General features: G+C 40.3%; 1 protein-coding gene, 1 long non-coding RNA gene, 1 other non-coding gene and 1 pseudogene across 14 annotated transcripts in view; 3 read left to right on the forward strand and 1 right to left on the reverse strand.

The window, feature by feature from the left end:
- Positions 1 to 581: 581 nt before the first annotated feature.
- On the forward strand, positions 582 to 690 carry LOC111741597. Its single transcript, XR_002781037.1, has one exon. It is a non-coding gene; the product is annotated as a U6 spliceosomal RNA (small nuclear RNA).
- Positions 691 to 1,106: 416 nt separating this feature from the next.
- LOC111741632 lies at positions 1,107 to 1,225 on the forward strand (annotated as a pseudogene).
- A 15,564-nt stretch (positions 1,226 to 16,789) lies between these two features.
- On the reverse strand, positions 16,790 to 18,734 carry LOC111741580. 2 transcript variants are annotated; one of them, XR_002781028.1, is made up of 2 exons: positions 18,575 to 18,734; positions 16,790 to 17,400 (listed from the first exon to the last, which is right to left on the reverse strand). It is a non-coding gene; the product is annotated as an uncharacterized LOC111741580 (long non-coding RNA). The 2 variants fall into 2 exon arrangements; XR_002781027.1 differs by lacking the exon at positions 18,575 to 18,734 and adding an exon at positions 17,812 to 17,868.
- Positions 18,233 to 22,324, forward strand: part of ATXN1 (ataxin 1) — a 372,466-nt gene continuing 368,374 nt past the window's right edge. For 6 of the 11 annotated variants that reach the window (XR_002781026.1, XM_023532254.1, XM_023532253.1 and 3 more), the window contains exon 1: positions 18,233 to 18,441. The gene's annotated coding sequence lies outside the window, so the exon portion shown is untranslated. Of the gene's footprint in view, positions 18,442 to 18,861; positions 19,018 to 19,066; positions 19,418 to 19,458; positions 19,618 to 19,790; positions 21,059 to 22,324 lie in introns of those variants that run through there. The other 5 variants (XM_023532256.1, XM_023532258.1, XM_011362864.2 and 2 more) reach the window with 4 other exon arrangements.

Raw genomic sequence — 22,324 nt, forward strand, 5'->3', positions numbered from 1 at the left:
CTAAGAGCTTTTGGAACTTTAATGTGCATAAGAATTAGTTAATATGCAGATTCTGATTGGGTAGGTCTGAGCTGGAGCCAATATATTCTGAATTTCTAACAAGATCCTAAGCCATGCTGCTGATTTTCTAGAGCAGCTAAACCCAGAGAGTCCAAACTTGCCATCATTCCCTTTCCCCAATCGCACTGCTCTCCATCCATTTCACCTGCCCAATCAATGTGTCCTTCCTCCCTGACCCTCCTTATCATCAGGGCTGACCACCTTCTCTCCTTTCCCCTTTCCTTGTCCTTTTCCTCTTCCTCTTCCTTTTCTTTTCCTCCCAACTCCTCTCCTACTGCATTTCTTCTGTCAAGACCACCAACAGAAAAAGAGCTTTTGTTCAGATAAAAAAGAGAAAAGAGAGCAAAAGCCAAAACCATTTTCCTGATTATTAGTACACAACTAAATGCTTCTACGTTTGATAGATACGCTTAGTCCAGATTAACACTTAGTCTTTTTCAGTTACTATCTTGTAAAGAATGTAAATAATATGTGACCTCTTACCTCACCTTCTTGATAGACCTCAAAAGTTAAACATCTGAGTGTTCACTTTGGTAGCACAGATATGAAAATTGGAACAATACAGAGAAGACTATCACAGCCCTTGCACACAAAGAGGATGCTCAAATTCCTGAAGCAGTCCTTATCTTTAAAAAGACATTAAAAAGACAAATTAATGGAGAAATAGAGTGTTTATGAAAGAGAGGAACCAATATAGTAAAATTTTGAATTTTACTCACATTAATCTATAAAAATAATGAAAATCCAATAAAAATCCCGACAAAGTTTTAGTAAAACCTAATTCTAAGATTTGAATAAAAAAGCGAATGGCCAAGAAAATTTTGGAGATAAAGAATAGAGTGTGGAAAAGAGAAAAAGAATAAAATGAGGAAAGGGAGTTTTCACTTCACGAGAGTGAAAGACTTAATACATAATCAGAGTTATTAAAATGGTGTAACACTAAATGGCTCTATTTAATGTGATCATGAGCAATTTTAATTTATTTGTGCTCTTTTGATTTTCTACACCAAATATGTACAAGTTTTGTGATTAAAAGTAAAGCTAAAGTCTACGGCCATGCTACCCTGAACAAGCCCAATCTCGTCTGATCTCGGAAGCTATGCAGGGTCAGGCCTGGTTAGTACTTGAATGGGAGACCACCTAAAAAGACCAGGTGCTATTGGCGTAAAAAAATAAAAAATAAGGGATTGTAAGCTGACAAGGTCCTCGTACTTTGTGAGGTCAACCAAGGATTGCCTTGCCCCCCGCCCCCCTCAAAAAAAGTAAAGCTAAAAATAAATGCTTTAAAGAAGGAAATATCTACTAAAAGATTTTTAAAAAATCAGAATGGAGTCACATATTTATTTTAGATTCCCATTTTCTGAAAGTATATCTGTCTATAGTATACATTGAATGTGTTTCCATTTCCTTCACTAAGGGGTCACTAATTCCTGCTTACACTAAAAGCTCATCATGTAATGTGGGGCTAGTTAATTAAACTCTCTCAGTTTTTCAGTCTGCAAAATGGTAATATAAATAGCTTCCCAGTTCACCTTGGAGGATTACTTGTTGGAATTATACAGGATAATATGTGAAACTGCTTAACAAAATATCGAACGCTATACAAATGCAAACTGCTATTACCACTGAGTAATTGAAACAAGAAGTTGTAGATTTTAGAATTTTGTACCATCTCGTGTTGGTGTGACTGGATTATTTGAGCTATTTGTGCTCAATAGGTGAAAGAGGTTTGGAAAGCAAAGTTTAAATCACAACCCATCTCCCCATGGTTCATCTCATTTCACAGCTGTTTTTCATTCATTCAATAACTATATTTATTGAGTGTCAATATGCACTAAGGCCTGTAGTTATGATGATAACACAGACTGTGTCCTTGCATGCAGGAAGCTTATGGATTAGCAGAGTGTTTGTAGACAAGAAAATAGGTCATTTCAAAATAGGGTGACAGATGCTGTGATGTGGTAAGTCCAGGAAGCCATGGAGTTCTTCTGGAGTCACCACCCAGGTTTAGATATCATAGAAGTTTTCTTGGACCATGCAATAGTTAAGATGATGAAAGGGATGAAGGAGAACAAATGGAAAGTGCTTGAAGACAGGGAAAGGGGGAAGAGAAGTGTGTTCCAGACAGAGAGAGGAACACTTGTACTGCTCCAGGGGCAAGACAAAGCAATGGAACTCCTCTGAGGTTTAAAGGGGAAAAAAAAAGCACAAAAAACCCTAGATCATAATGTTGCCCAGACCAGGCTCAACATGAGCTCACCATGACTCATATTGCAATAGGTTTTAGGATGGTCCCCTCCCCCACATCAAGCTTTCTGACCACTCCCCAACAGGCTTTTCTCCTTCATTGCCTGGCCTTTCCTTTTGAAAAGATAGCACTCTAAAGAGGTGGAAAGAGGCTTTTCTCTTTTGAAGTAGCGGCATTATTAACAGAGAAGGAAAGTCTCCCATGAGCTATGGCAAAATCCTGCAGATTGGTTTATGAATCAATGTAGCTTAGGTTAAAGCAACCTAATTTCCCGAAAGCCACTCTATGGCTTTAGGCTTCCATAGGGGCCTAAAGCTTGTATGATATTTACTCATAGTTAAAATTAAGTGGAAATAGAAAAAAAAAAAAAAAAAACCCAAGGAAGAATTTTTCTGGAAGATCGTATCATTAAAGAAAAAAAATTCAAAACTACAAAGCAATGTGGACAAAATATATATAATGCATTAAAGAAGATCTGGCAGTATATATATCAATGTGTTAAATTGATAACTATCTCTTAGTGATTGGGTTTCATGTGATTTTTTAATATCCTTTTTTTTGTGAAATATACATTTGGGAAAGAGAATGATATATGAAAGTATAATTTAATACATTTTTATAAAGTGAACACTTACATGACCACTACTCAGGTCTAGAAATAGAATATGATCCAGAAGTCCTCCATTCACTCTTTCCCAGTCACAACCCACCCCTCCCCAAGAGGTCACCACTGCCATTTTAGGATAATCTTTTTTCTTTAATTTTATCACCTAAGTTTATATCTCTAGATACTATATCTTTTCCAGTTATTTCGAACTTTAAGTAAATGGGAGCATATAATATTACGCCTCTGGCTTCTATCTCTTAACATTAGGTTTCTTAATTTCATCCATGTTGCTGAGGATATTGTGGTTCATTCATTTTCAGTGCTGTATGGTATTCCAAGGCTGGATAGACTTTATTTACCCACCCTACTGTTGATGGACAGTTTGGCTTGTTTTCAGTTTGGGGCTATTATGAATAGAGTTGCTCTTCTTCTGATGCTCACATTCATATATTTCTATTGGATATATACCCAGTGGTAGAAGTCTGGGTCACCAGATCTGCTTATCTTTAACTTTAATAGGTAATTAAAGTTAAGCAGCTACCCAGGAACAGCAGTAGCAGTGAAGACGCCTGTAGCAGCAAATGAGAGTTCCCACTGACCTATGCTAAAGTTTTATGTAAATTTTTTCTTCAGCTAATCTGAATTTTCTCTTTTTCTCTATAATAAATAGCTATTGGGTTAATTAGGCAAAATGCTACTCTAGTATTTCTTAAAATTGTCTTTCCCAATGGAAATATTATTTTTAAACTTTTAAAGTGAAGTAAATAATTCATATAGAAAAAGCACACAGATCACAGCTAGCTTAACGTATTGTCACCACGTGAGCACACCTCTGTATCCACCATCCAGGTTAGGAAATAGAACATTCTAGCACCCTGGAAGCCATCTTCACGGCCCCTTCTAATCACAATCTTCTCCCTCCTCATCAAAGGTAAACTATTTTACTTGGTTCTTAGTTTTTGAACTTTATATAAATGGAACAATACAGTATATATTATTTTGTGTCTAGCCTCTTTTATTTTCCAACATTGTAAGATTCATCTGTATTGTTATATGTAGCAATAATTCGTTCATTTTTCCTTTTCTTGCCACAAGGAAGAAATATTGACCTAAGAGAGCTGACCTGATTAACACTCTTCAACTCACAGAATGTATTGACCTATATCACACAGAGATTAGAACATTTTCCAACCATTTGTATTTTTATTGTTTCTAAACAACTAATAAGCTTTTAGGTCAGAGAGGCTGTAGAGAGAGAGAGGATGATATCCCCAAGCCGTCCCTGATTTCTGTAATAATGGCTCCCCTTGGAACTATCTCTCAGTGGTAGTGGTTGTTTTCATTCTCTTCTTGTCCATCTAAAATGCTAAACAGTAGCACATTCCCAGGTTGCACACTTCTATATAAAACTGAGCTGTCACAGGATTTTACTAGAAAGTTGATTTATTTCCGAGGACCATGAGAGTCCAAGCATAAAACTGGCATCTGGCCTCCGAGAGAGCCGTTGACTTAGAGGCAGCGACAGCTTTAAAATTGCATTGGTACATATTGGAACAGGGTTCTTTTAGTATGAATCATAGCCTAAAAACTGTCCAGGGGAAAAAAATCCTAAAACTCTTCTACAAAAGGAAAGGTAAAATCAATAGCTTATATTTTTAACTCTTTCAAATAAGCAATGCTAAGCCTTTCTACACAAAACAATTGCTTACATCTAACTTTGGGGTTTTTTAAAGGACAAAGTGTCAACTGAGTTCGAATTCTTAGAACGGAATCTTAGTATCAATCGATTTTGTAAAGCAGCCAAACAGGCTCTCAGATGGTAACTCTCTGAGAGGCTATGTGTGAATGTGTAGTAAACGTAATTTTTCTTCTTTTTTTTTCCTTTAGGCCTTGAGATGTAATTATTAAAGCTTCAAATGTCCCTAGTGATATTAACTTGATAATCAAATTTGGATCACAGGAATGAAATAACGTAAAGTGTGCCTTCATTACTGCTCTCCTCAAAATAATTCACTTAAATAATTCTACCCTCCCCAACCACAGATCTGTAACTAGATCGTGGAGATAGCCAGTAAATTTAGCAAGAGTATTCAAAATGGTCAAATTGATTCTCAAAACAAAGAATGCCATGTTTAAACAAAACAAGTAAACAATTTTCTACCACAAAAGTAAAACAAAACATTGCTGAAATCATGTGCAAAAATGACAAATCAAAATGCTAAGTTAAATTGCAAAATGTAGGAGATCTTATCGCTAAACTAGCTATTGAAGAGCTTAACGATTAACTTTCTTTAAAAAATCTGGAAAAAATAACATTCTTTAAATAGCTGATTGAGAATAATTTTTATTATTGAACTATATATGTACCCATTAGAAAAACTGTCTATGAATGTACAAGTCATTCTGAACAAGAATACAGTTAGTCCTGTAGAAACTTAAAATATGTAAAATCAAGATTTAATCAAATAAATCAGTGCTGAAGTGTTTTTATATCTTTCCGTTTACTAAGAAGATGGAAATCTCCTTTCTTCCCATCCACTCCTCTCTCCAACTGAGGCTAGGGGAAAGTCTTAGACCAGGAAGGCATTGGGTGGGGAATTATTGTACAAAGCTCCCTGCTCTCTTCTGTCAATGCTTTTAAATCCCTATCTACCAATCTTCCCTGCTATTTTATGAAAAGAGAATCCCAGCTGTGCCAAATCGTGTGGTAGCTATATACTCTACACACAGTCCACAGGGGTTTAAGGCAGAAATTAACAAACATATTTTAGCTTGAAAACTTATCTATAAAAAACATTAACTAATTTTTCAAACATTCAGAGGCTAGCAGACATTCCATCATCTTCTTTAATAAGAACCCAAGAATGAAGATACCATTAGATAGGTCTTCTAGAATTAGATTTTGCTTGTCACAGAAATGCCCACTTTCTGTGAGTGCTAAAGTAGAACAAACATTGAGAAATAGATGTCTTGTGTCCAGTACTGAATTTGTCACCAACTCGTTGTATAATTTTTGTCAACTTCCTGCAACTCTTTGGCCCAGATTCCTGTGTAGAAAGTTGAAAAAATTGAACTTGATTCTACAATGATCCTTCCAGTTCTAGTAATATGTTATTGCATAAGTTATATTTCTAGACTCTGACCAAGTGATAGAACACCCTTTCCTCATTATTCCATGCTCAGTTTGATTCATCAACATAACACTTTTTCTTTCTTGCTGATGGACTGAGAGACGGTGCTGGGTTGGGAACCTAATTCATTCCTGGTACCAGTCTCAGGTCACCTCTCAGATGCAGAAGTCAACTGAATGTACTTTAGCATCTTATCTCCTTATGTCCCTTTCAGAGCAACCTATTATTATACTTGGTTCTTTCTCCAGCATTGAAATTCCCATGATGTGCTCTGGGAACATTATGCCAACACAAAAAGTGCAAAAAATACCTGGTGTAGAATTCCAGGCTGCCATATATGTTTTTGATGCTCCCTGTAAGGCTTAGGATACATAAATAAATGGATCAACACTCTTTTTAACCTTTAAGAATTATTATACGGATAATGTCAACAATTTGAAGCAGTACGATTTACAACATCATCAATGAGACCTGACATGTGAAAGAATTTTCCTGCACTAAGAACTACAGCGAATGCTGCATTGAGGAGCTGCAAACAGGGAGCAAATCCACTCTATCCTACTATGAGCCCTTCCTGTTTTGTCAGCCAGCATGGTTTCCTAAATCTCAAATTGCAGCAGAACTGTTCTGCAATTCCATGGCTAGCTATTTCGGGAGCCTAACACAGCAGGACAAATGTGCACAAGTCCACACAGTATGACAGAAGAATTAAAAATGTATTTACCATCTGTTGGTAGTTTCCTTGCGGGACTCTTTTCTTTTCCTCTCCTGCAGTCACAAATAAGGCCTTCTTACTTCCTTCCATCCTCAGAGAACGAAGTTCTCTCTTCACATCTTAATGGAATACATGTCTTTTTTTTTTTCCTCCTCCTTCAATTTCTCAGACTTTTGAACTCTGGAACTATTTCAGCTTCAAGGACCATTTTCTTTAAATATAAATTGGAGTGGGTCTGTGAAGAGGTTGTAGGGTTTTATACTTTTTTTGTAGCCAGGTTACTTTTCAGAGTGCTGGTCACAGTGGACTCTGGGAAGCTCTAGGGTAGAACAAGAGATGTCAAGCACAGGCTAACTGAGAGGAAGTTAAGTCCTTAAATTAGGCTTGGGAATTTACGTTGGCTCTTTTACCACCTCCTTGGTCCCATGATGGGATATGCCAGGTGGGAGCCAAAATTTCTAATAAGAAAGAGTCCTAGGAATGAGACCATACACTTCAGGTGAGAGTCATTTCCAGCCATGTAGTAGCATGGGTAAAATCATAAGCTGGAGTATAGTTTTGTTAGTTGAGAAACCTGTTAGGTAGATCTGAAGCCATTCTTTTCATATAGGAACATTCAATTGTCAATAAGAATCGTTAGCTTTAATTAGTGGGCTATATGCATTAGTCACTCAAAAATAAAATAGAGATTAGTATTAAAAATGATGCCATAGCCAAACTATTGTAATGCAGTAGTTTTACTCTAACTGACCTATTTCATTCAGGTAATGACTTGTTAAAAATTCTCAGGCTGTGTAGGTGAATAACTTCACCTTGTAACCAGTGCTGGGTGACCTTGGGCAGGTCCTTTGAACTCCAAGTCTCAGTTTAATCACCTAAGAAACAGGGATCATGATATTTACCTCACTATATTTTTGTGGGGATTAGATGAGATGACATCTACAAAGCTCTTATCATGTTGCCTGGCATAGAATACGAGCTTGATAAATGGAAGCTTTTAAAAATTATGATTATTAGATGCTGTTGCTGTGCTACTTTTAATTTTTCTCAAAACTTGCTGTCAGTTTCATACTTTCTCTTTAATTCTTGTTTTGAATTTTGTTTTTTAAAAGTTCTTCACAAATTTGAGTTTGAATGAGAGATTCAGCTCATTCTGACTCAAATTTGAGAGTTATCCCAGAAACAATTAAGTCAAAAATCAGGTAAATAGAATGCATTTCATAGCATGAACAAGATGAATTTGTTTTGGATTAGCTTCTAATGAAACAATTATTGAATTGGGGCTTATAAAAGGCTTTGCACATAGTAGATCCTGAAAAATATTATTCATTAATTCATTTAATAGTAGATGACTCTTTATTAGGTATCCATCTTGAGCCAAGGACTGTTCTGGTACTTGGGTAAAGACTTTTCTGACAATAAACAAACAAAAAATGAAATAGCACAGAACGTTCTAAGGTGATACATTTATGAAATAATAGAGCAGGGCATGTGGATCAGAAAAATTCTTCACAGTTTTAAGTAGAGTAGTCACAGCAGGCTTCACTGGGAGGTTATTTTTTTTAGAAAAAAGACCGAAGAAGGTGAGGGAGTAAGCCCAAAGGAGAGCATTTCAAGCAGAGGGACCAGCAATCAGAAAGGTCCTGAGGCAAGAGAGCATTTGTCTTGTTTGAGAAAAAGTAAAGAGGACAATGAGGCTGGAGCTATGGAAGCAGGGAGAAGAGTTATAGGAGATGGATCTGAAAGATTGAGGGTGTTCTGATTGTGTGGGGCCTTGTAAGATGGGAGAATTTTGACTTTGACTCTTAAGTGGAGTAGAGCAGTATTGTGGCATCACCTGATGCAGACGATTGACTGTGGTGTGGGCTGGTAATGGTGGAAGCAGAGAGACAATTTAGAAGGCTAGTGCTATAATCTTGATGAGGGATGGTGGTGGTTTAGCTCTAATAGTAGCAGTGCAAGTGGTTAGAAATGGTCAGATTCCGGATATATTTTGAAGGTGGAGTTAGCTGGATTTTGGGGCAGATTGGACGTAGTATGTAAAAAAGTCAAGATGTTTTTTGGCCTGAATAGTTGGAAGAACAGAGTTGTCATTTACTGAGATGAACAGTATTATACATTTCATGCAAGAACAGTATTATACATTTCATGATGACCCTAAGAGATACATACCTCAGAATTTCAGGCTTGAGGGTAAGACCTCCTTCTACCTGCTGGAGAAAACCTCTTGCAGCAAATGAGCTTCCTTCCAATTGTTCTTGGAAAGATGAGAATCAGAAAGACTGAGATTCTCTTGCACACTTTTATAATACTCCAACGAACAGTTAAAAAAAAAAAAAAGCAGTAGTTTTTTGGTTATATTTTCTCAATGCCAAACAATTAATTTAGTTTTTTAGTCTTTTCTTCACCCATATCCCACACATTGAAATACCACTTAAGAAGAAAGCTGCTGGTGCAGTCTGGCCCCCAGCAGAGGGAGCTGAGGAGGCCTGCAGAAGACCTTAGAGCTGAGGAGAGCAGGAGTCCAAGGCTCTGACCTCTAGTAACCTCTGTGACTGGGGCCACAAGTCAGATGTTTATAGAATGATGGGGAGGTGGTTCTAGAACTCTCTTGCTGAATTTCCTACTCCATTGGATCTTTTATTTATTAGTGTTGTCATGGGTAAAAGATCAAGCTTACACCCAGAACTGATTACCTATGTGTATTTATAGAAGAAAAAGATAGGGCCATATATATAAACAAAGATAAGAAACAAGAATACAACAGCCCTTTAATCACAGATCTCATGAAGATGGTATAATAGTTTCTTAGGGCTGCTATAACTAATTACAACCAACTGGGAGGCTTAAAACAAGAGAAATTTATGCTTTCACAATTCTGGAGGCTAGAAGTCCAAAATCAAGGTGTCAGCAGGCCTTTGCTCCCACTGAATCCTTCCTTGCCTCTTCTAGCTTCCAGTGGTTGCTGGCAATTCTTTGTTTTCCTCTACTTGTGGCAGCATAACACCAATCTCTGTCCCTGTCTTCACGGGGCTTTCTTCTCTATGTTTCCTCTGTGTCTCTGTGTCTTCTCTTATGAGGACAGAAGTCATATTGGATTTAGGACCCCCCTAATCCAGGAAGACCTCATGTTAACTAATTACACCTGCAAAGACTCTATTTCCAAATAAGGTCACACTCACAGACACCAGGGTTAAGACTTCAGCCATATCCTTTGCGGGGACAGAATTCAACCTACCACAGAGGGCAATGAGAACTCACATGAAGAACCGACCAGTGCAGACAGTCACATACGTGTGCAATAAACAAAGGAAAACAGTTACATGGTTGAAATTGTAAGCAGAGGTCAAATGGGTTTGGGAGTAACAGGAAGTATTCAGATAAGATACTCCCTCAGTTAGGATACTCTCCATCTGTGCTTATGGCCTTGATTTTTTTTTCTGTCAGACTTAAAAAAAAATATTGTATAAATAAAAAGAATAAGAAAATAGCACTTCTCTGACTCACACATTGGGCAGAGCCACAACTCTTGTGATAATCAGGAAAGCCTTCACAGAAGTGTTGATGTTTGAGCTGGATCTCAGAGTATGAGAATAAAATCACCATGGAAAGAAGGGGTTGGGGGAAGAGAAGGGGCTTCCCCTATAGAGAGAAAGCATATGCAAAAGCATATATACCCTTTACCTCCCTAAGTAGGGTGAAAAATCTTCAAAGGCCTCTCTGTATTATTCAAACACAGTATTAAAATAATAAAGGGGACAAAATGTTTCTGGTTTTAATAAATGCACAAATAAACACACGATAACCTGGAAGAACACTAGGAGGATATATAGGGGGGACTTAATTATTGAACACATTGCCAAAGCACAAATATGGAAACCCTACCCTCAGCCAGATCTGGAGAAATCAAAGGGCTAAATGTGGTATAAATTCCTCTGCCCGGATTGCATAAGGAGATCTGCCAACATTTTTTCTCTGATATATTCCTTTGTGTACAGAGAGCTGAACTGGGTTCTTGAAAACCTGATCATGAACTGAGATATGCAATTCTGAATCACCACCGTGATCTAGGAAAATTAACTCCTTGCTGATCTTCCCAGATAAGCACCCAAGCTTGTTGCCTCTGAGATCTGCATCAGGATCTGGCTAGGTTTCTGTCATAGAGCAACTCCCCTTTTTTGGCATAAGAATGTACAGGATGCCAGTAAAGTTCACACCAGGTCATCTAAGTCTCTTTAAATGCACAATGATTCATTGGTAAGGGTGGGGGTGAGAGGACAGTGAGGGGGAAGGAAGTGCTGAGCTGAGAGGCGGAGAGTTGTAATTATGAAATTGACTGCAGAGAAAGCTAGCTCTGGGAATGATAGGGTCACATGTTCTTACTATTGATATTTAAGCTACAACTTTTAAACCAGAGGTAGGGGGAGGGGTTGGGAAACAGATCATGCAATTTGATTGGCTTTCAGAGGAGAAGCATCAGATACCTGGCATGTTTATTAGAATCACAGTGTATTAATATCTCTTTATATCTGACAAAGAAGAGAAGATCTCCCATGACGGTACAGTTAGTGGAATCAAAATTTGGCTGTAACGGTATGAGTGAACAATTTATCTTCTACTTGATTTACTCTCATTTTAACTGACAGGGTCTTCCATTCTGTGCATTCATTTTGTACTTAAAAAAAGATTGTTTGTAATTTACAATTTAAGTCTGAGTGCTATTACTCTGTTCTGTCAGAAAGCATCTGTGGCAGTAGCTATCACTGCATGTCTGTGCCACAGACACAGAGCAAATCAGTCTTGAGAGCTCCCCCAAGTCTTGCAGCAGAGTTATACTTGGAGAGGCCTGATAAAGAGCAGTTCTGCAAATATCAAACTGCCTGACAACCCACACTGAAATCATGACACGGGCAGTTTCCTTGGTGAACTCTAGTTATTTATGTCCAAAAGCAAAGTTTGCCAGTGTGTTTTTCTCTAACTCTTTCTCTTTGGGGTAAACTTGGTAAATTCCTCGTAAAATAGTTTCCTTAAACTCTGACCCTCATCTGATTCTGCTTCTCCTGGCTGATATTGACTCAAGAAAAATAAAGTAACTGAGAGCTTATAGCTATGTGTATGTATGTTTTAATGTCATGAAGTTAGAATAACAAAGAACTTCATTTCTCTCCTTTCGTAATAATTCGATTTTTTTTTTTTTTTAGCCTGTCGTTATTCGTGATCTGATTTTGAAGGAACCTTAAGTTTTACATATGCAATACATCAACAGCCACTACCGTAAGTTCAAGCAATGGTGGCTTTGGGCTTTGATTTTAATTTGGAAAAAGTATTTCTTTTGAGGAAGCAAAATGCCAAGTTGTTAATGAAATGCTTTTAATAGATTTCCAAATGCTCCTGGCCAATATCAAGCAAAATTCAACTCACTCATTCTAAGACTTAAGAAGTTGTCTGTTTTCTTTTCATGTTCGAAGAGCCATGTTCTTTAGATAATTAAGACCATAAATTCTGATACTTCATGGGTCATTGCATTACATTCAATCTTGGTCACAGTTACATTGATGAAAATGTATCTAGGTCTTGCTTGTAAAATAAATAATAATGGTTAAAAATAATTTTTTTGATGTGTCCTATTGTACTAAACATATTAGCAAGTTTCTTTTTTTTTAAACATTTCCTTTTGGTGGCCTTAATTTGTTTTCTAGTTAAGCAGCAATTGTATAATTTTTATTATCAATGTCCAAAGGCATCTGTCACTAGAGGGTATCAATACCAAACCATTCAGCCTCAAGCAGCAAAACCAGCTATAACTCTAGACTGCTTGGACTTTCTAAAACAGATTGTAAGTTTTTCATCAGCTTCCCAGGGTGGCAAAATACCTGAGATCGCCCCAAAAAAGACTGAGTCACAGAAGGGCCTCAACAAATTTTTGTTTTGCAAGCCAATAACTGATCTACCAGTGAGATGATGCCTTCACTCATAAATAGCTCCCTCTCAGAGATCTTTTTAACAAGGAAAAAGGTCCATGTCATACATTGTAAGGGGGAAACCTAAGGAAAGTAGAAAAGTTACTAAGTTATCTACTACAGTACTGCAGAGAGCCTTGCCAGGATTCTAAGGTCTCTAATTGTGTGAGTTTTTAGAACTCATTCTTGCATCTCTTCAGCCTCATTATCTACAAGTACTTAGAGGTACTGTTCATTAAAAATATAATATGCAATCCTTCCACACATGTAGTATTAAATTTTAGAGTAGCCATATTGAGAAGCAAAAAAAAAAAGTAAAATTAATTTTAACAATATATTTAACCTAATATATAAAATATTTTGATTCCAACATTTAATCAATGTAAAAATTATTGAGATATATATACGTGAGTGCACTAAGCCTTTAAAATCTGATGTATATAATACACTTACAACACAACTCAATTTGGACTAACCACATTTCAAGTACTTAATAGCCACAGTGGACAGTACAGACCTATACTAAAGCACTTGGTTTTGTTTTTAATTGTAGACAGAATCTTATTTAAAATTGCCCAATGTGTATACTGTTAACTCATAAACTGTTGGCAGATGTTTAAGTACAACGATTTTAATTTTACTCCTGCCTATTGGTGATGTCATTTCCATCACCCAGAAGCCTGCCCTGCTACAGTTTGGTGGAGGGTCAAGAAAGATGATTCAGAAGCATAGTCCTCTAAGAGTCCCTGTGCCACGCTCAGAGCCCAGTGACTTTAGTTTGGGTGTGGTGAGCTGACCTCAGAGCCTATTGTGTGAGTGGTTTTCACTTTTGTTTTTAGTTAATTTTACTTTTCTGGTCTCTCCAGCTTTATTTTGGAGTATAGTCTAAGGAAAGTATATTTGTTTTGCAAGCCTGCTATGATTTGTTCAGATTTTTAAATGACATATGTAGGATAACACCCTCTTTATTACAGCATGGTTAAAGGTCTGTCAGTGTTTCATTAAAAATTCAAACTTTCTGGGATTTATTACACAGCCATAACAAATTGCTCCAGACAGAAACTTGGCAAATCTTCTTTCATGTAGGAGGAAATTCTTTTGAACAATTTTAAAAAAGATTTTTAAAACTAAATGTTTACCACTTAAATTTACTCTTGATTCTCCTATTTGGAAATCTGATTGATATAATGATTCTTAGAGGTGCTGGATCAAACAACTGTGAATCTTTACGTTTTATCATGGTAAAAATGAACATTTTCCAAAAGATAAGATTTGTTTTGCTGTGAATTCTTTGCGGACAGATATGTCTTACTCATCTTTGTATTCTCAGGGCCTAGTTATGGTAGATGTTCAACAAATGGTGGTAAATAAGTGATAAATGCATAAAATCATAAAGGCTGTTGGTAAATAAGTGATAAATACATAAAAAGTAACTTGAGAATTAAGACAGTCTCTATTCATAAGTCTCTCATTTAAATATTCACTCATTAAATATTCATTATCTAGTAACTTTAAATAACCTTTTAATCTCTAAAAAACATGCTGCTGGATCCTCAACCTCTGATTTCCCTCCTCTCTGAACACCTTAATGGATTATTATAACAATCAAATGTCCCAGTGCTATGAAAGCACAAGCCAGTTCAAAACTTTTTTGAGGCTTGGCTTTCCCATGTCTTATCTACTCACAGGAGTGTTTGAAGATGCAATTCAAAGGCTCTGAGAGGTATAAAATGCTACATAGATATAATTGAAACATATGTCCTCACCACAGCAAACATTAATGATAAACCCTTATAATTACTGCGAAAGTAAACATGGTGAAAAGTGCATTCTTTCACCGACATATTTGAGTTCAAATGAAATAAATTTATCTGCTATAGTGTTGGGTTTATTGTCCCCAACGTTTTTAGATAAGCAGGAGTTACTCTTCGAGTTGCCTTATTCTGCATTGTATCTTTATTTTTTCCAGTTTTATTAAGAAATAATTGACATACATCGCTCTATAAGTTTAAGCAAACAGCAGGATGGTTTGATTTACATATATTGTGAAATGATGATTGTTATTTTTATTTTTGACTGGAGAAAAGCTAAGGCTTCTTTTCCAAGTATGACTTTTGAGGTCCATTTTCTTTTAAGGATTCAAGCCTAAAACTAAATAAGTACATCTAATTTCTATTTAACTTCCAATCTGTGCACTATTTAGTTGTTATAACCTGGTAAACTGTGTTTGCTTGTTTTTATTTTGTGTGGAACTATATGAGGCTAATTCCAATGAAAACATATACTACAATTTAAAATCTCTCATGATTTGGACAGCCTGTACACTTTTTTTTATTAAGTACTCTTGTGCTCCCTCTGCTGCTGAGAAGAAAACCTTTGCGTTCAAGACCCCAGCACATTCCTCACAGTGTTCTCTTGGCAATGCTAATGTAGATTTGTGCATGTTTCAGAGCTCTTCTGAAATGCAGTACTATTTGAACAAAGCATAAAATGTAATAATGTTTCATTAAAAAGTGCAAATTAATAAAAGGAGGAGGGAATAAAAAGGGAATAAATAGAAGAATTAAATTCTACATCTGTGGCCAAATTCATGTAGACAGAGCCCTGAGTACAAACAGCATTTTTAATACTCTAATGTGCTGAGGAATAACCGAGAGGTTGGTTAAAAGGCAGATTCTGATTCAGCAGGTCTGGGTTGGAACTCTCATTCTGAATGTCTAAAAAACTCCCAGATGCTGCTGCTGCTGTTCTGAAGACTAGCTTTAAGAAGTTAGATGTGATGATATATTTGATACCTCATTTTAGACCTTCAAAAGTAGATACTACCAAAACAGTGAAATAGATAGAAGGGATGAAAATGATTTTCCATGGTGTTTAAGTAATGCAGAACACAAATTAGGAGTAAGGCTCAGCCGGCCTTATTTCTCAATTTCCTTTAATTTCAAAGTTTGACTTATGTTTGTACAAATATAGTATCAGGCTTATGAACAGGACTACAGTACTATATATTTGCCTATTGGCTTCTTGAAAACTCTGTTCTTCTTTCATTGAGTTTTTATTTGCACGAAGAGTCTTGTTTTTAAAGAATCAGTATCAGTTATTTGTGATTGCACATTTACTATTTTGCCATTTGAAAATAAAACATTTCAGTACTAAAGGTAATGAAACTATCATCAATTGTTTATGTTCATTGGGCCTTGCAGGAAGAAATAGTTACAGGTTTTAATAGCAGTTTATGACTTTAATCTTAATGGTTAAGAAAGTAAATGACACATTTCTTATTAATTGTTCTTACTGTTTGGGTAATATACATATTTAGCTCCTTGAAGGAATATTTAAATTAATTGACTAACTCTAATCTGAATTATGAGTTTTAATTTGTTTAAGGTTGTTAAAATAAATTAACTGCTTGTGTCAATGTAATATTAAAATAGCTTTTTTTTTTTTTTAACCAAAAATTCTCTAAATGTAAGATGTCTAAAAATAGAGTGGAGGTAGATTGGACAGTCTGCAGATTAGGAGTTGGAATAAAAACATCTCAGTTAAGCCAAAAACATGGCAACCAACATTTTCTGTTATAAAAATATTTTAGATGAGTTCAGTTTTTATGAAAGCTGTCTGAAACCAAAACGAATAGCAGAAGCTCTCTGTTTATTCTCAGGCCAGTAATAATAATACCTGCAGCACAAATATGTCTTTCCCGTGCAGAGCCAACAGCTTCTGCTTCTTTCAGAATCCAGCTCTGCCAAGAGTGGGGAAGAGATATTACTCGGTTATGTCTGAGGTATTAACTTTCACCTTGATAATACTTGTTAAGGAACGTAACACAGGGCAGAGCCTTTTTAGGAAACTGATTTTAACTGTCCACTAGAGGCTGTAATGAGACCAACAATGTCACTTGAGACCAACCCAGGGTTTAAACTGTAACAATTACTAATTTTTAAATGGAAAAAAAAAAAAAGTTGTAGAAACAGAGAAAGAGTAAACAGTAGTAGTACTATTTAAGCCATGTATATGTACATGGCATTTCAAAATGTGAGAATAAAATTATTTCCAGGGCTCTACACCTTCCTAGTTAGTATACTTATTTTTTTTATTTCTGTAGCACGTCTCTACAATTTAGTTGTTGAAAAGCTGACACATTTCTCTTGATGATTCTGTATCCTGCTTCAGTTGGTGACTAACCGTTAGGTCATAAGTAAACTCAGCCAAAAGGTTTCTCAAATACAGCCTACAGTCAAAAGTAGTGGCTTCCAGAGAGAAACTTACTTGGAGAGATCATGTTTCTTGACACCGGGTTCTAAGCACCTGAAGGAGGTGAAATGCTGCCCCGACACCTACTGGTCTTCCAGAATTATCTGCAGCAAGGGGAACGCCGCACTGAGCTCCCTTTAGCATGGGTTTGACTTCTCTTCCTCCAGGTGCCACACCTGTTGGCAAGGAGCATCCCTCGAAAAAAGGTCCCTTCCCATCCAGCTACTAAAAAATTGAGTCCAGAGGAAGTTCTTCAGCGCGGATTCACAAGAACTGCCATTTAATGCTCGGTTTGCTTTATCTCCTACACTGGTTACCTCATTTCCGATTAAATTAATGATCCCGAATTAGCTGCGAGAGGAGTGCGCGGGTCGTCTACCAAGGCTAGAGCTGGGTAGTTCAATACTCACAGCAGATTTCCAGACCTGCAGAAAGAGAAAGGAGGTCAGGGAGGTCATCAGCTTTACAGGCAGTAAAGGTGTGGGTGCACGTGCAGTAGGGGGGGAACCTTAAAACTTTCTAGAGTTGCATGCAAAGGTACTCCCCTCGGCCCGATGGTCTGGGTTCCCGAACGCCGAAGCTAAACCGGTTTGAGGGTTAACGTGCATGATGATCGCAGTCAGCCCTCTTGGACGCTTTTCCGCGCACCCGGGACGAAGGGCACGTAGGGATGAGAACTAGCCCGCTTCCCCTCCCCGCCGGGGTATTTCACTGGCTCTGAGCCGGAGAATCCTCCAGGGTGCCTGAGTTGCACCCTGCTGTTGCTCTGTCTCCTCCAACTAGGTGCAGGGACCCGGGGAGGCGCGCGAGGACCGACCGGTCACCGCTACAATTACCTCATCGCCTCAGCTCTCTGCCCCTATCCAAACCTTGCAGAACTGCCTCTCTCTGGCCGGTGTCTTCCCTCCCGCTCCCCGCCCCCTGATCCCGAGCCAGTCTTGGAGAAACGTGCGGGTATACCCGAAGGCCGCCAAGAGCCGGCCACGAGCATTGAAGGGTTAAGGGCGAGGGCTGGCCGCCCGCCGTGCGCTCGCAGGGCTCCAAGCCGCTTGCCCTGCCGCCCGCGGGAGGGTGTCCCCCCTCTACCCCCCTTCCTGGTCGGATCCTTGAGCTGCGGCGGCGGCAGCCAACTGCTCCATATTTGGCTTCTATTACACATTTACATACTGGAGCGAGCGAGCGAGCGCGAGAGAGCGCGAGGGAGGGAGGGAGGGAGGGCGGAGGGAGCGGAGCGGAGCGGGGGGAGGAGGAGGGGGAGGAGGAGGAGGAGGAGGAGGAGAGAACAGAGTATACCGCAGACATCATTTCTACTACAGTGGCGGAGCCGTACAGGACCTGTTTCACTGCAGGGGAATCCAAAACAAGCCCCGTGGAACAGCAGCCAGAGCTACAGCGGCCGCAAGACACTGTTTCTCTCCCTCTGCCCCCCCTTCCCCACGCCACCCCAGATCCATTTACACTTTACAGTAAGTGGCGATTTTTTTTCTCCTCTGATTCTGTCTCTCCCCCTCCCCCATCCCCTTCGCCCCTGATTTAGATTAAGATCCCCCCTACCCCCGCTCTCCTGAGAGCGGCCAAAGCAACAACCAGCAAACAAACCCCAAATCCCAACCGGCGGCACGGAAAACAGCTGGAAGAGGAACGGAGGAAATCGACGCGGCATGTTGTGTTGTGTGTGTGTGTGTGTGTGTGTGTGTGTGTGTGTGGCCGACACCCCGCTCTGGGCGCAGGGACGGCCGCTAGGGGGGCTGCCGGGTGGGTGCCCGCCGGGCGAGGGGGCGCGCCCGGGCTGGGGGCGCGGGCGGGAAGAGCAGCCGCAGCGCCGGGCTCGGGCGGCTGCTTGTCCCGCTGCGAGTGCGGAGAGCCATGTCCTTCTCCCTGGAGGTGGCATAGAGGGAGGTGGCGGTAGCCAGGGGTCGCGCTGCCCCCTCCTTCCGCCGCCTCCTCTTCACCCCTCTCCCCAAAGAGGGCGACGAGAGCAAGCGTGTCTGAATGAGGGCAGGGCTACCCCGCGGGTGGCTACCTGGCCTCGGAGCCCCAGGGTGAGGGTCTCCCTGCGGAGGCCGGCCTCGCCGGGCATGCAGTTGCGGACCAAGAGGGGTCAGCACCAGCGGCGGCGCCGGGACTCTGCGCGCGGCCCAGCACGGGCAGTGGGAGCGCTGGGGGCGCAGAGGGTTGGGCGCTGGGTCGCTAGGTACCGGGAGTGCAGTGAGTGGGGGTGGCTGCCCTGGCTCTGCTGCCTCCGCCGCCCTGTTGGTACGGCCGCTTCCTGATCCTGTGCAGCCGCCGCCGCCCGGAGCCGGGAGCCCGCGAGCGCCCCAGCCCGGGCCGGCGCCCCTGCCCGCGGCAGGAGCAGAGGAGCAGCGACAGGCGCTGCCCTGCCTGCGCCGGGAGTGAACGGCTGCGCGGCTGCTGGGAGGGTGAATGAAGCCAGGAGCAGAGGTAGGAGGAGGCGGCGGCGGCGGCGGAGGAGGCGCTGCGGCGATTGGGATGCGCCCCGGGGCCCCGCTACTCGTTCACTCCGGGCCAGGCCAGAGACGCTGCCACTCCCGCGGCCGCCGCCGCTTCCTACGTGGTCCCAGCGCTGCGCGCAGGCCGGCCCCGCTGGGGGCAGGGAAGGGGCCGGGCGGGCGGAGTGAGAGGTGAGGCGGCGGCGGAGCGCGGCGGGAGTGTGAGTGAGTGAGCTTGCGCGCGCGCGTGTGTGTGTGTGTGTGTGTGCGTGCGTGTGTGTGTGCGCGCGAGGGGGGGGCGGGAGAGCGCCGACAGGAGCTGTCGCGATGGGGAGGGGGCCCTCTGAGGCCACTTGGGTGACTCTGCAGCGCCGGACCCTTCCTCAGCTCCCCGCCCGCAGGCCGCCTGCTCAAACTCCGTGGCTTGTGCTTTCATTTTATTTCAGACCACGTAGGGGGCTGACTGGAAGCGATGAAACAATCCAGGTTTTCTAGAGAGATTAAGCAAAAACCTTGGTGGGGGGTGGAAGTAGGGTGGTGGTGGAGATCCTGCCAGAAAACAAAAAAATCAGTTCCTAAAGACGGTGAGGTTCAGTTTAGTCCCGTGGCGGCTCAGTTGTGTTTTGCTCTCAGTATATAATCCTACAGATAAGGGTAATATAAATACTTCGGAAGATTGGGAAATTGCTGAAGAGTAGTAAGGGCAAAAAAAAAAAAAAAAAAAAAAAGCCAGTCGGAAGCTGGTTATATAATGCGCGATGTGGCTAACGAGAACGGCAAGCTATTTTTATTTTGTTTACCGTATGCTATGCAGTAGGGACTCCTCCAAACTGGTTCTGTACCCGAAGAGATTCTTAGGTTCCCTGTAAGATCCACAGGATACAATTAGCAAAATTAGAAGACCCCATTACAGCCACGAATCAAATGCCTTAGAATAGCATACTCTCTGCACATCCTTAGTGCATGCACGGGAATGCGTGTATGCAAATAAATTCTCCTTTGGCAATTAAGTAGTCGTAGCTCAATGACATTTGTGTTTTATAATGCAGGCTGCTCTTAATATTTAAACATCGTCGTTACATATCGCTCAGAGCAGAGGGTAGTTACTTGATCGTTATTTTTAGGCGCAGCTAGTTACTTTTCAACACTTTTAGCTAAGCCATTTCTGTTTGGGTTTCTGAGGAGCCCTGCAGTTCCTAGAAGCCCCTGTTAAGCCCACCTTGTGGTTTATTTGATGGTTGATGGTAGTTTGATACTTGAGCTTTTGTTTGGAATGAAGCTTATGCCTGGGGAAACCACCGGAGAGAGGAGGAGAAAATCCTGCACATGAACTCTTGGAAAGGGATTGCACCATAACTGCTAATACTGTGGCATTTAATCTCCTCTGACTGCCCTTTAACTCTGCATGCATCAGTCAGTATTTTAGCAGCTCCACAGACAAATAGGCTTGAGTGCCCCCTTCTACATAAAGCAGAGGTCGAAGTCTCTCCAGAACCTCCTGTTTCCCTTTCTCCTCTTGTAGGTACGGGTCAGTGGTGTAGCTTCTCCCTGCACTTACTTACTCTAGTCCTGATCACTCATGTAATTAGATCAGGCTGCCATGGCAACAGACAGTGTTCCTCAGTCCATTCAGGTGGGTTTGTTTTGAGCCTGGACTACTCCAAGTGTTTTATGCACAGTATTTGTGTTGCCCAAGACAGATGAGAGACTTCACTATTTCAATTGCATCTCCTTTCAGTCATTTGGACAGAAGACACTTGAATGAGGCTTCTTTCTACTCTTATAAAGGAGATCAACAAGCAGTTCTTACTGGGTGCAGTATGTAAATGCCTCTCCCCAGACAGTCAAAGGAGCCTGACAATCCTGCGGGTGTTTATTGTGAACAGATCAACAAGTATTTGGTACTTGTTAGAAACCTTTCAGAGCTGATTAAGCAACATTTCTTTTGCTGTCTGGTGCCCTTGGCCTTGCAGGCACTTAACCCTTTCAAGTGTGAACGTGCTCATCCTTTAACCTACATTGCTACTAGTTATGACTGGTTTTCTAGAGGGTTTATTCAGCAGAAGTAATTTATTTGGGAAGGATAGCCCATTGTCACATTTTAAAAACTTCACAGCCATCGTAATACCAAAAAATGGGACTGACGATAGGCAGCCATTCTTCATTTGGATCTTTTGGCCTTTATATCTGTGATACTAAGTTAAAACGTTTTTGTCTCAGAAGAAAGATGATATAGGCCTGTAGCTGGTAGGCTGATAATGTGTGGTACTTTTGCACAATAAACAACTTGTATTCTATTTTAGGATATAATTTAATGAGCATTTAATAATTTAGAGTGCATTAGTCAACTCTTTGCATTAGGGCACCTCCTTATTAAGCCTATTTAGCAAAGAAAAATAATACTGTTGCAAAAAAAAAAAAAAGAAAAAAGCTTTGGTTGTGGAAACTCTGTGTTGCTCAGGCAATCCAAATAAAGAGAAGTATTTTAGTAACTCTGATATTTGAAGGTAAAAATAATTGAGAATAATCATGTCTTGATTTAGTTGTGACCCTGCCAGTAGGTTTACAGTTTTACAGTCCAGTAACTAAATCCGTAAATCCTTTTTTCCCCCTGGGGCTAGGATTAAGAGAGCTACTTACTCCATCCGGGGTTGGAGGTGCAGTTACAATTTCTTCTAGTGAGTTTATATAGTTAGTAACTTGATTGTGGTCCTCTCAGATCGAGCTTTCAGTGGTTAATATGAGCTATTATTCCTAGGAGGTAAATAGATGGGAAGCAAGGATATAAAATAAGGCACAGAAGTGTAAGTTTTATGCAACACCTTGGAGGTCCTGGATGGTATTTTGCAACATACAGAAAACAGTTTTACCTGCAATAAAATATGAACATTTATTTTTA

The sequence above is a fragment of the Pteropus vampyrus genome, unplaced genomic scaffold, assembly GCF_000151845.1.
Source record: "Pteropus vampyrus isolate Shadow unplaced genomic scaffold, Pvam_2.0 Scaffold80, whole genome shotgun sequence".
Taxonomy (NCBI): Eukaryota; Metazoa; Chordata; class Mammalia; order Chiroptera; family Pteropodidae; genus Pteropus; species Pteropus vampyrus.